We start from the raw sequence: 14,606 nt of genomic DNA, 5'->3' as shown, positions 1-14,606 counted from the left end.
AATTGACTAGCTTCCTCCCCACAAAATTTCAGACCTTGTGCCTATAGCAAGAAAAAGAAGAGTCATCATTGTCATCTTCACCACCACCATCATCATCGTCATCATCATTACTGCAAGAAAAGGATACATTTCAGAATGTTTTGTTGGTTACACTATTCTTAAGCAAAAGACCGGGTGATAATGACTTGAATGACTTTGATGATAACTTTTTTTTCAATCAGGTCCACCTCTGGTGTAAAACAACAACTGACATCTATTTTATTTGTCACTCATACACGGAAGATACTTCAACTAATGAAGTATTTGAACTCAAATCAAATTAGATTATATACACCACCACCACCACTTTTGCAATCACTTTGTAATTAATCTAAAATACTTGTTTGTGAAAGTTCCTTCTTTTTTAGTCATTCATTTTACAATGAAATTATAATACTTTACGACCAGGTGGGAATTTTCAGCTAGTTATAATTTGCTCCTTTTTTTTATTGAAATATGCTGTGAGAAAATAGAGATTACAATCTGAATAAATCCTTGAAACTCTTCACAGGCCTTTTGTTTTTCTCTCATTAGTATAATAACAAAACGCGGTGAGTTTTTGTTTCAAAATATTGACCTTGCATTTATAATTATTACCATCATGGTTATATATATCATGAAATGTTCCCATAATTTGCAAATTAATTATTCATTATATGCATATCTTCTTATGTATATGTGTATATATACTTGAATCGTACATACACACATACATGTATGTATGAGTTTCTATTGTTTTACTGATTCCTTTTTCCCAATGCACAGGTGTTGCTGACAGTATAAATACCAAATTTCACTGAGAATCTTCGTAGGTAAAGTTAAATATCAGCTACCAACAGACGCCATCTGGTAAGTAGTTGACTAATTTAATTGATATTTTAGCTACTATTTCTTATAACAAATTTCTCCTTCTGCATTAAATTTGCCATCAAATTTGTCACTGATTTTAAAATTTCATAATATTCCTAGTAAGGTTTATTTAATACAATAAGTATGCATCTGATTTTATACATACATAGATCACACACTGTCACAGACAGACACACACATATATAGATATAGGTATATACAGATATAGATAGATAGATAGATAGATAGATAGATATATAGATAGATAGATAGATAGATAGATAGATAGATATGTGCATTATGCATATATATGTGTGTATACCTATGTGTATGCATGAGAGTGCACATGTGTGCGTGTTTGTACACCACCACTGCTTGAAAACTGTTGTTGGTTTGCTTAGGTCTCCATAACTTAGTAACTTGGTACAAGAGACTGATATAAAATGTACCTGAGCTTATGAAACTGAATTCTAAGGGCGATTCAATTGACTAAAAGTTTTCAAGTCAGTGCTCTAGCATGGCTGCAGTCTAATGATTGAAAGAAATAAAAGATAAAAGATAAGATAGTCATACAAGTGTTACTTATAATGTTTAGAGGGAAGCTTCTACACCATCATACAAGCCTTTTGACTTACTGTTTTTCATATGGTTATAAAATATAACTGATATTCTTTGGGTAGAAAGTTTAAAAGAAAAACCTGCTTTTATCCAAAGAATTTAGGAAGATATACAAAAGTATCACTAATTATGTTTTAAATGACACTAACATATAATAAGGCTATGAATGGACAATGTTTTCCAACCAGATCAACCGTTGGTATGGATTTTCTAAAGACTTGGATATATTTTTAAAAGTCTACAGCATACCCTAGACATTTCTTATGGTGTACCATAGCACCACAGCAATCATTTGAAACTGCTAGAAATAGCTGTCTAATCTTTCATGTTACACACTTCCCAATGTCAGGGGAAGAACATATTTGATAATGTTATCGCAGCTACATTATGGAATGGTTACAAATAAAGTCTTGCTCAATAAAAACTGACCTTGGTCTAAACAACAAGAACATAATAATAATAATAATAATAATAATGACAAAACAATTGTTACTTACATAAGCTTCAATTATACAATAATTTTATCCTTTGCAGCAATTGATAGTGCTTTATTATGATATGCAATTATGGCTATATGGACTAGACTAGTTAAGAAGATTTAAGTGTTTTTGGCCATAGACAGAACACAGAATTAAGATATAAACTGTAAATCTTAGAGATCATATACTCTGTCATTCAATTCATTGAAAATTGTATGTTGTTGTTGATGCTGCTGCTGCTGCTGCTGATGATGATGATGATGAACAGACGGGTGGAGGAAAAGATGAAATGGGAATGTATTTCTGTAGGATTTCTTTCAAATATATTATTATTAAGCAAATAAAATCAATAAATACTACTGATCAAAATAACTCTCAGATGACATAAATAAAACTCTTTAATCACAAATCGTCTGTTATCCTATATTTCCATTCTGAACGTATACTTGGCAACACAAACAGATGTTCTTTCATCTTATGTTTATTCGGTAAGGGTCAATTCTAACATATATTTCTATGTTTATTCTCACTTTACTCTGAAACTGATAAGTCTTCTGTAATGTTGTCATCATTGTTATATTTATCGCTGTTACTTTTATTTAGCCTCAGGTTTATGTAGATTGAAGGGACCTCTGACTGAAGCTATTCCATCTGTGGTCAACCTGTCTTAGTTTGAATTTCAGACTTCATTGCCCACTGTATCCTTGATTATTTAAAACAGTAGAGTTTGATTTCAGGGAGGTTTGACTGCTATTTCTTGGTGATTCAACAATCACAAAAATATTACCCCTTTGACTCACATTCCCTTAGGTTGCCTAATGACAATAGATCTCTGTAATATAGATACAAATATAAATTCATGATTTATCAAATCTTACTACTTGAGTAAATCATTTCTTAAACACAGAATGTTGTATACTTGCTCTGCTTTCAACCTATGAGATGAGGTTACGTTGGGGCATCACCTTCAAGGACTTTTAGTCAAGTATGTTAGATCCTAGTAAGTTGTCTTGCCCTTGGCAGGCCCACCTTCATGTAAATGAAAAAAATTCCTCAGACCTAAATACTACAAGGTATTTTTATTCAGATCTTGTTTATCAAGATTACACACACATATGTATTAATGTGTGTGTGTGTGTGTATTTTAATATTATCATCACTTCTGAAGAATTATCCATATTCTCAAGTGCAATACTAGGTGTGAAACCAATGATGATATTCTGACCAGTTATATGCCATAACCAACAATATACTGCTTGATGATATATAAAAATATAACCCCTCTATTTCTGCAGGATTGTCTTTATAGTTTTATTGACTGCCCTGGGAAAATCAATATACCGGGCCCTATAGTATTTCTTATTGACAGCAAACCACATTATACATAGATCATAATTGTGAGGCCCCTAGGCAACTGCTCAGTTTACCTATACCTTAAGACAACTCTCAGCATGCTTTTTTTAAACTTATGGCTGATAAACTGGTAATAAATATATATGTATGTATCTATGGATGTATGATTTTTCTTTACATTTAAGTTTTGGAGAGAGTTCAAGCTGGTTGTTAACATGCTAACAAAGTAACTGGACGTTTTGAGTTAAGAGAGTTTCTGCTATTTGTAAATACATGGTTGAGTTGGAATGTCTTATAAATCTTCACTGTGCCACTGTAAGATTGGCTTTGGAGAATCCATGTCAGTTTCTTTTGCTCTTTTCCTGTGACACTGAGTATCTCTAAGTTTTTGTCTAAATTTGTTGGTATGTATGCATGTATGTATGTATGTATGTATGTATGTATGTATGTATGTATGTATGCATGCATGCATGCATGTATGTATGTATGTATGCATGCATGCATGCATGTATGTATGTATGTATGTATGTATGTATGTATGTATGTATGTATGTATGTACGTATATGTATACATGTGTGTGTATGTATATATGCATGTATGTATGCATGTAAGTATGTATGTATGTATGCATGTAAGTATATATGTATGTATGTATGTTTGTATGTATGTATATGTATGTATGTGTGTGTACGTACATATGTGTGTATGTATATATGTACGTTTATATGCATGCATGTATGTACATACATATGTATGTCATGAACTCATAGACTTCCCTGCCATAGACAACATATGAGGGTTCTGAAATTTCTTGCCGAACCTGCACAGATTATTTGTTTACAGAGATCGAATGTATATTCTCTATATTAGCTCCTTCCCTTCCTCAAACCACCATTGCCTGAGGTGCATGATGTGCTATACATTAGATGTTCAAAGAATCATAGAGCAATGTGAAATAAGTGTTTTGCTCAAGAACTCAACTCATCCTGATCCAAGAACTGAAACCACAAGCTTGCAATTAAGTGTGCAACATTATAACCATGCTATTTCAATCTACCAAATTTCCCTCACAAATTATTTGTCAAATGAAAGTTTTGAAGAAATCATTTCTGAAGTACACAGCCATACCAAAGTATATATGGTAAATGGCTAAATCTAATCCAGATGTCTAATAAATAGATTTTTTCCATTAAAAGTTAATACATTTTTTATTAAGTTGTAGTTATTCAGTAAATTGGTTATCTTTTACTTCTAAAACATTATATTTCCTAACGTTATTTGTATGTAAATACTTATACTAAATAAGCTTAAGTAGTTAATACTTTATAACTTTCCAGAATAAATTCTATATCTTTTATATTTATTAATACTCTATCTAACACATTACACACATTTCCCCTTTGCAAAATTATATTTTCTATTATGTCAAAACGATTTGCGTTTCACCATGCATTTCCTTATCGAAATGGTTTGGCATATTCTCATTAAGAATAAACTATCTTACTTTTGACAGCTCATTTTCAAAAAACAAGACAATGGCTTCAACTTCACTCCTGATTTGCCTATTTGTTACAGGTAAGATTTATAAATCAATTCCTAATTACTTCTGCAAATGCACACATAATATTTTATCATATTACATTTGTGTGCTGAGCAGTGCACTTACAAGAACAGACACTTGAAATTCATAAACCACTTAATACAAGTATCCTGAATAATTTTATTTATAATTAAGAGAAACTAATGATGGAAAGTAGTTGATTTGCAGATATATTTTTCAGGATAACCTCCATAAATACAGTTGCCAAGTAACAGAAAAACCAAGCACTACTTCAACAAAAACCCTAAGTATGTTGATAGTCTAAGACTTACCATGCAAAATCCTACAGATAACATATATCAAATCAAGAGTCCTTAGACATTTCTATCCATGAATTTAACTTTTTGTTAACCAAGAGTTTTTATTTAGATGTTGGAGCCATTTCAAGTCCTGGAACCTTTTCCAAAAGAAAGAGAAAGTTACATTTCTTTATTAACATACTTTTATAATGTCCAAATGTGCCAATTTACTTGTATACATCTTAATATTATTTTAAGTTTATAAATGAAAACTCATATCTATCATCATCATCATTTAACGTCCGCTTTCCATGCTAGCATGGCTTGGACGATTTGACTGAGGGCTGGTGAACCAGACGGCTGCACTAGGCTCCAATCTTGATCTAGTAGAGTTTCTACAGCTGGATGCCTTTTCTAATGCCAACCACTCCGAGAGTGTAGTGGGTGCTTTTACATGCCAGTGGCACGGAGGCCAGTCAGGTGGTACTGGCAACGACCTTGCTCGACTCTTTTTACACATGCCACCGGCACAGGTGCCAGTAAGGCGACGCTGGTAATGATCACGTTCGAATGGTGCCTTTTACATGCCACTGGTATGGATGCCAGTTAGTCGCTCTGGCAATGATCACACTCGGATGGTGCTCTTAGCACCCTAGACACCAAAAATTATATATGTTTAAAAAGATGATTTTTGTAAATCAAAGACTATTTTCCCTTCATATCCAAAGCATTTGTGGCTTATAATTGACAAATTACTTTTCTGTTTAAATTTGCATAATGTCATATAAGAATTGTCAGTATAGAATAATGAAAAGTTGTATGTAATATGCAATTGACTGCTATCACACAACTCCTAATAAGAGCCAAAATTTGAAATTCATTGTCATGTTGGAACAACATCAGCAATGTATTTAGTTTCAAACTTGAGTGGTTTTATAACAGAAACTGTCTTTGGTATTTTGTAGAAATTGAACAGATTACAATCTCTCAAAAATATCAAATTTTGAATGTAAATATAATGTAAACATTAATAATAGGTGACCACCCAAGTAAAAAGTTAATGAATTAGATAAAGAGATTAATAAAATATTTAATAAATAATGTATTAGTTATGAATTAAGAAGTGAATATATTATCGTAAAAAAATTATAAATGAGATTTACTATCAATTTTGTAACAATTTCAGTGTTCGTTGGACTGCTTGCTTCTCCTGCAACAGCTCAAGCTAACTGGGTTGTCGGAGGTAAATATTTTTTTATTTTTTCTTCAAAAGTAAATCAATTTAAATTATTAAAAATGTTGTTTACAAAACAAAATCTAATACAAAATACTTTAAAGTATATTTAGATTGTAACCTGGCATTATCAGTAGTCATAATATTTAGATTAATCATTATGCATTAATGGTTAAACATTATACATCAAACATTAGACATATCTAATTAATCTTCAGACATAATTAATTAATCTTCAAATATAAGTCCTGTTATTATTAATGTCATTTTAAAATGTAATTAAGCAATTTATTAATGTGAAAAAAAAAAGAAAATATTTGCAAGCTTTCTAATTTGCAACAAGTAACTCGACTCAATCTTCATTCATATACACATATATCTGTCTGTATGTGTGTGTATGCATTTATGCGTGTGTCAGCTGAGTATATGTCTATATATATGTGTGTGTATGAGTGCATTAACACATGTCTGGGGTGTCCCAATGAGGGAAATGTACAAAAATTATGAAGTATATTTTCCTTATTTCTTTGAATCAGAAGATTTACTCTTGTACTGCTATGATTTTCATGCCAACCTGTGTGCATTTACTCAGGTGATGAAGAAAAGAATTTTTGCCATCATAGTATGTATATCCAACCAAGAAACTGGAATTAATGATGATGTGAATCATCTATCTATTCATCTGTCTGTCTGTCTATCTGTTTATCTAGTTACCTATCTATCTATACACACACACACACACACACACATATATATTCTCTTTTATTTTTTTATTTTTCACTTGTTTCAGTCATTTGACTGCGGCCATGCTGGAGCACTGCCTTTAATCAAGCAACTCGACCCCGGGACTTATTCTTTTGTAAGCCCAGTACTTATTCTATCGGTCTCTTTTGCCGAACCGCTAAGTAACGGGGACACAAACACACCCGCATTGGTTGTCAAGCAATGCTAGGGGGACAAACACACACACACATATATATATATACATATATACGACAGGCTTCTTTCAGTTTCCGTCTACCAAATCAACTCACAAGGCTTTGGTCGGCCCGAGGCTATAGTAGAAGACACTTGCCCAAGGTGTCACACAGTGGGACTGAACCCAGAACCATGTGGTTGGTAAACAAGCTACTTACCACACAGCCACTCCTGCGCCTATATATATGTATATATATATACATATACATACACACACACACACACACACACACACACATATATATATTTATATCTATGTATAGATACATATATATAAACATATATGCGTGTGTACACACACACATATACATACATATACACATGTATACATATTTATATCATCATCATCATTTATGTTAAATGATGATGATGACTATATATATATATATAATATAATACGCAAATGTAATCGGAAATGTTCTTTGTGAGACAAACCCATTGTAGTTCAGGGTTCTGCCATTAGAAGTCACTTGATGTGACTCTCGGGCATGAGTCTGCTGACTGGCACCATCCACTGAGGTTGTACAGCCACATGGTGTATCTTTAATTTGCAGTGCTTCTCCCTTGTTCATTGATTTTTGTGACACCAAAAAACGAATTGTGTAGAATTTTCTGAATTTATTATAGACTTTAAATCCTTATACAAATAATAAATATATTATTTTTTAAAACAACTAGGAGGATACAATGGCGGTTATGATCAACCAATTGGTCTAACTCAAATCTTGACTAGTATCATACCCTATGTAAATGCATTTGTACATATGCCAAATCTGGATATTACTGCCTACCACATTCCACATCTGGGGTTCATCTATAATTCTAATAATCAATACTCTCCCTATTATGCTGTTGGACATTATCCTTTCGTACACTATTAAGGTAAGTTAAGAATAAATTCTCATATTTAAGTGTTTTTACATGATTTTATTTCTTTAATTCTTTATTCGGTTTTAAACAAAATATATTTATTTGGTCAATTGTTTTACAAATATCTTTCTATGTTGGTATAAGTTAATTAGATATTTATTTGAGGCAGTATATTTAAAGACCGATGCTCTTCCTTTTGTCAGCCTTTTCATGTTTCACAATGTTAAGGGAGTTATCATTCCCACTGCTTCAAGCTTGAAAAATCAGGAGACATGTTTATCTGCAATGTAAATGCTAACAATTCAATTTTCACTTGAACAATCTTCTGCAAGAAATGGAAATAACAACATTCAGACACAAGCATGCACATGTGCGTGCACACACACACACACACACACACATACACGAGCACACACACATGCACACACACAAGCACACACACTATACCATTATTGAAAGCCAGATGCAAATCAGTGATGATGAATATACATATATATATATATATATATATATACATATATATATATATGTAGTATATATATATACATATATATATATATATATATATAGGGAGAGTTTATGAAAAAAACAAAAGACGAAGACAGGTTGTGTACAAAACAAACAGATGTATTAGTATAACCCTCAGGAATAGAAAAAGTCTTTTACGTTTTGAGCCTATACTCTTCTACAGAAAGGGACACAGAAAAAACAAGGAGAGAAAAAAGGAGAGAAAAAGGAGAGTAAAAAAGAGAGAAAAAATGTGTGTAGTGGCTAACGATCTATCATGGTGACTAGTGCCGGACAGGCACTATATATATATATAGGTGGCATATAGAGGCGCTTACACTTATCAAGTATTCACCCTGAATTTATATATATATATATATATATATATATATATATATATATATATATATATATGTATATATATAAAAAAAAATATATATATATATATATATATATATTCTATTGTGTCTGGGGAGAGTCATTTTCTGTTTGTATCTTATCATGTAACACACCCACAGGTAAAATTTCCACGTTTTCTTATTTTTATTGTCCTAAAATTTTCGTTGCGTCTTGCAACATTTTCAGTAGTTTTGAAGTGTTTCAATAGTTTTCAATAGTTTTTAAGAATCAAAACTATTGAAAAGTTTGCAAGACGCAACGAAAATTTTAGGACAATAAAAAAAAAAAAACGTGGAAATTTTACCGGTGAGTGTGTTACATAAGGCACAAAAAGAAAATGACTCTCCCCAGACACAATAGTATATGCTTCAACACACGAACTCATATAAAAATCTTGCAAACCAATTCCAGAAACGAAATATATATATATATATGTATGTATATACATTACTGATAAAAATGGTAAGACAACAAAAGAATGAAAGAGACCTCGGCATCCGAAACTTGGAGTTTTATCATGGTTACCAAATAATTGGAACATAATACATTTACAGATATATATATATATATATATATATATATATACATATATATATCAGGGACATGCAACCTAGGTTAACAAGGTAGGCAGTGCCTACCTTGAATAAAACAGATCAATAACAACATTTTACTTTTATGGGAAAATATGCACCTAATTCAATAAAATTATAAATGTTGCTCAGATTACTATGCATAAAATGCAAAATATTTTATTATTTTGTAGATTAAGTAATTATAATTTGCCCCCACCTTTCAATCTCAGTATTTAAGCTATGCATAGTACTAAAGTAGTATACAAGTTGTATACATTCCTCCAACAACATTTTCTTTACGTGCTATAAAGGCAGAAGTAAATCTGCCTTCAACTCAGTCATATGGCTGTGTTTTACTTATTTTTTGTGTGTTTTATTACATAAATATCACCAACTGCCTACCCTGAGTAATTACTTATGGCATGTGCCTAATATATATGTATGTATGTATGTATGTATGTATGTATATGCCAAGTTGTATAAAAATTTAGCATTGAACTGAAAGATTATTCACTACTTTTATGTAGAGGACATATTTATTAACATTTTGATGGTAACTTTTAAGGTGTTGGTTTGCTAACCATCAGATACCCTGATGAAGGTGTGCCACTGTCACAGTCAGTCTTTTCCTTGGTACATTCACACCCACCCACACGCATGCACACATGCACACATACACACACTCTCACACACATCTTGCACAAACTATAAATAAATGGTTACCATCATAAAAGTCGTTGCAGTTATCTGCATTCTTCCATGAAAGTATGTTCAGTCATTGTGTTTTTCATGTATGAAGGATGAGAGGAAATATACCTTGCCTGGAGAAAGGTGAGGGTAGGTAACAGCAAGAGTATCCAGTTATAGAAAAAAACTGTTGCAGAGAATTCTCTCTTAGCGATGCAAGTATAAAAATGCTGCTGTTAAACCTATAATGATGTGGATATGGATTTCATATGAGTTCAATAGTTTGAAATTAATACATTTCAAGTATAGTGATTGTAAAATAGCATATTAAATTCATAAACAGTTGAATTTCTTAGAATATCTCCTAATGTGAACCTGCCACTAAAATCCTTTCCTGCATATCTTTTGAATCCTCTTTGTAAAGCTATGGGCTTTTTTGTGTACAATAAGCCTCCATATCCATAAATCCACCAACAGAACCATGAACATGGTTACGAAACTGATAGGCATCAATGCAATGATATCAAATGGAATTGATTGTGTAAACATATAATTATAGCAAGTTTCTGACAATTTGAATTCAAAACATAGTTTTCATTTCAAGTTGCAGTCATTTCACTTTATTCTCAAATACCTTCAAGAAAGTTATGAGCATCAATCTATTTCATTTTTTGCCCCTGTAAATCTAAAAATTCATGCCTTTCAAAAAAAAATCAATTATGTTGACGTATGTCAGTTTCTATGAACAAAAATACCTAAATATATAACGTATTATAGTTTCAACATATCTAAAGCCCAACTATATTTAGTTGTAATTTCAAACAATATATACTCAGTATGCCTTTTGTATTGTTTATTGTAAACTCTAAATAGTTTATGAAGAAATTGGAAATTAATGAATTCTGCCTGTATTCAAGAAACAATTTGTTACCATTGTGATGCAGAAAAATGAAAATTCATTGGATATCATTGATTGAAATTGAATAATATAGAAATAGCTAATGAAATGAATTTGGTATAATGAATTCACTGCTATACTGACTATAGATATATTCCATCATGAATATGATTATTGATTGCTTGTTGTTAGATTATTAGCCTAAATTAAGTGTAAAACTTCAAAGACTGAGCATGAATATATTCCACAACAGTATGATGTTGGGAATAACGCTTCAGTTTACAATGAAGGGAAAACAGTTACAACTATAAGAAAACTTTTAAGATTAATAAAATTATAATTGGAACATAGAAATCAATGTCTTTCTAAATTCTTTAGACACATGGCTATTCAGGCGATATTTTTGCTTAAATTTTTTTTCCTGCTTTGTCTAAATTGTTCAATTATATATAATGGTAAATTAATCTATAATACTTCATTGAATTAAACGGACCTCAGCAAATTTTATTCTCTAGTAGAGACTCAAGATAAGTTTGGCTTCCATTTCTGAATCCTAAAGTACAGGAATCTTACTAAATACTATATTTTGGCTTAGTTTGCATTGCCAAGTTCCAGGGAATAGTTTGAATTCAATGTCACCCATCAATAATGCATTTATGGTTGTTAGAGTGAAGATGTGAACATGTACATAAACAAAAGTGCTACTTTTCTTTTAATTATTATTAAAGAAAAAAGTAGTTCAACTAATAGGCAAATTCACTCATTAACATGCTGTATTCTCTGCCTGTGTTTCCATTATCACTACTATCAAAATCCAAATGTTCTCAAAGCATTGTTCTCCCTTGTCTTTCATCTTTACCATATCTCATTCTACAAAATTCAAAGGTAAATACTTATCCAATTTCATGTCTTTTAAAATGACTTACCTGGAACTTGTTCACTCTCCTAGAACATTGAATTCATTGACTTTCCCATTCTGAAAGAACTGCAAAGATTACGCATGCTTCATCCCACCTAAAAGTATTAAAAATAAGTTGGCTAGTATACCATAACTTCACCGAACATTGGATCCCTTTCCATACGTTAGGAGCAGTAAAATGAAATATAACTGACGAAATATACTGAGCCTAGTAAATAGGTGCCAAACCAAAATATAATTAAAGCTAATTTTAAAATAAACAAAGTAGAAAATATTCCAAGCATTTTTGCTGTTATTAAATTTGTTCTAGTTTATAAATTTGAATACATCTTTTTATGTATCTGCAGCTTAAATTACAATGTAGTACCAAAATAGAAACAAAACAATTGATCAATAAATTACCGTTTTATTTTATTCCTTCAATATATTTATGTATTTTTTTTTATTTTCAGATAATATAGAGAAATGACTAAGCTTAAAACCAAATTACAGATTAAGGAAGAAAAGAAAGTTATATATCACAAATAAGATATTTGTTAGATCAAAGGATTTTTATTAATTGTTTTAAAGGTTCCCAGCAAAATAAAACTTAGATTAATCATGACTTTCTTCTTAATAAAAAATATACTTCATAAAAATATTTCTTTTAAGTTAAACTTGAAATAAAGCCAGTTTTCCTCTAGAGAAATCTTTCCTTCTGAAATAGTATTCCTTAACTCTTAACCTTTAAGTGCTAAACAGAAATAAAATACTATCTTCAGCTCTATTCTTGTGTTAAATAAATGAATGAAGGATTTAGTCTTACACCAAGAGCATAGCAAGCCTTTATTTCTTTGTGTATAAGTCATGTTTGCAATAAATTTCCCAATTTATGCTCTCTTGAATGACATTATGAATGATTTATGAAAAGCTTCAAATAAAAACAATAATATAACTTCAGAAAAGATTTGATCGAATGCAACATAATGTTATTGTAAGCCCTAGCACTCAAAGACATTAGAATATTATTTAATACAGATTGTGGAAAAATAAAAGAAGTAAAACATTTTGGCAAGATATTTTGTTTATAATTATGCTTCAGTAAAAAGACACTGACCAATCTTTGAGATTTTCATGATTTACAATGAACTTCAAAGAAATTCACTTACCAAACAGATCTATGAGTGAAGACATTTCACTTACCAAACTGATCTATGAGTGAAGACATTTCAACCATGACTATTCCCATTTTTATTTCAATACAGTGCAACCAGTATAAAAGAACATTAGCAACAGTAACACATAGATGCACGGTATTCCAAACATCATAGCAGAATTGCAAGAAGTCAAGGGAAAACTCCCTTTAATGAATCACACTCTTTACATCTACCACCAGAATAAATTAAGTTACAATGAAGTTTTTGAGAAAGTGATACAATGACAATTTCATCCTCTATAACAATGGAAATGGTGAAAATTGAACAGGATCTGACGGGTGTAGAACCAAACTGGGTAAAATAGAAATACCTTAATGAACTGAGGATTAGTATTTGCAGAGTCCAAGTATGTGCCAAAAAATAGAAATACCGCCCCTCCAATGACATCTTGTGTCAGAGTGATATGGAACCAAAAACAACAGAATGGTTACTGAGATGCACTTTTGAGGTTGTTCTTCAGAACTTCATTCCATGTCTTGTTGGGTTTCCCACTTCCATGTGTTCCATCCACTTTGAGAGATTGGTATTTCTTTATGGAGCTGTTAGCATCCATCTGCATTACATGACCAAATGAACAGTCTTCTCTCTTGCACACAGCCAATGCCTAAATTCACTCTCAAAACAGTGGCACACTGTCAAACATGTACACTTACATCACACATCCCACAGAGCATACTAGCCTCCTCCTTTTCTAACCTTCACATACTATTATTCCACCACCGTGTTACCCTAGGCCTGGAAGGGACTTTGCACCAGCCACACATTTGGTCTGTGGCCTCCAGCAAGCTATCTCGCAGGAATTCCCAGCTGCTTTCTATGTCACAGGACTGTAGCTTCTCCCTTAGTAACAAATAAGATAGAATTAATTTGATCAAATTCAGGCTGGGAAAACTATTCTTTCCAATCAAGGACTCTTTATTGTTTGAGGTTTATAACTCTAGTTCTCCCACATAAAATGAACAACGAAAACTTGGGAGATAGTACAAATGAGTTTTGTTTTTTCATATGTACTACATATATATATAATACTCATGACATCCTATTATAATTCAGTTCTTGAAGATCTGGTAATATCTAAAGCTTCTTAATTGATTCAGGTATTTATAAGCCCTAAAGAATGTTATGCTTTTTTGTTTGATTGTGTAGTAGTAACTGTTAGTTATGTATA

At 31.6% G+C, this 14,606-nt stretch overlaps 1 long non-coding RNA gene across 1 annotated transcript; it reads left to right on the top strand.

The window, feature by feature from the left end:
• Positions 1-793: 793 nt before the first annotated feature.
• LOC115218425 lies at positions 794-13,298 on the top strand. Its single transcript, XR_003882236.2, has 5 exons — positions 794-888; positions 4,853-4,914; positions 6,365-6,421; positions 8,069-8,272; positions 12,695-13,298. It is a non-coding gene; the product is annotated as an uncharacterized LOC115218425 (long non-coding RNA).
• Positions 13,299-14,606: the final 1,308 nt, after the last annotated feature.

Source organism: Octopus sinensis, linkage group LG1 (genome assembly GCF_006345805.1).
Source record: "Octopus sinensis linkage group LG1, ASM634580v1, whole genome shotgun sequence".
Lineage (NCBI taxonomy): Eukaryota > Metazoa > Mollusca > Cephalopoda > Octopoda > Octopodidae > Octopus > Octopus sinensis.
Note: the sequence above shows the minus strand (reverse complement) of the source record. Positions and strands in the feature narration are given on the sequence as shown.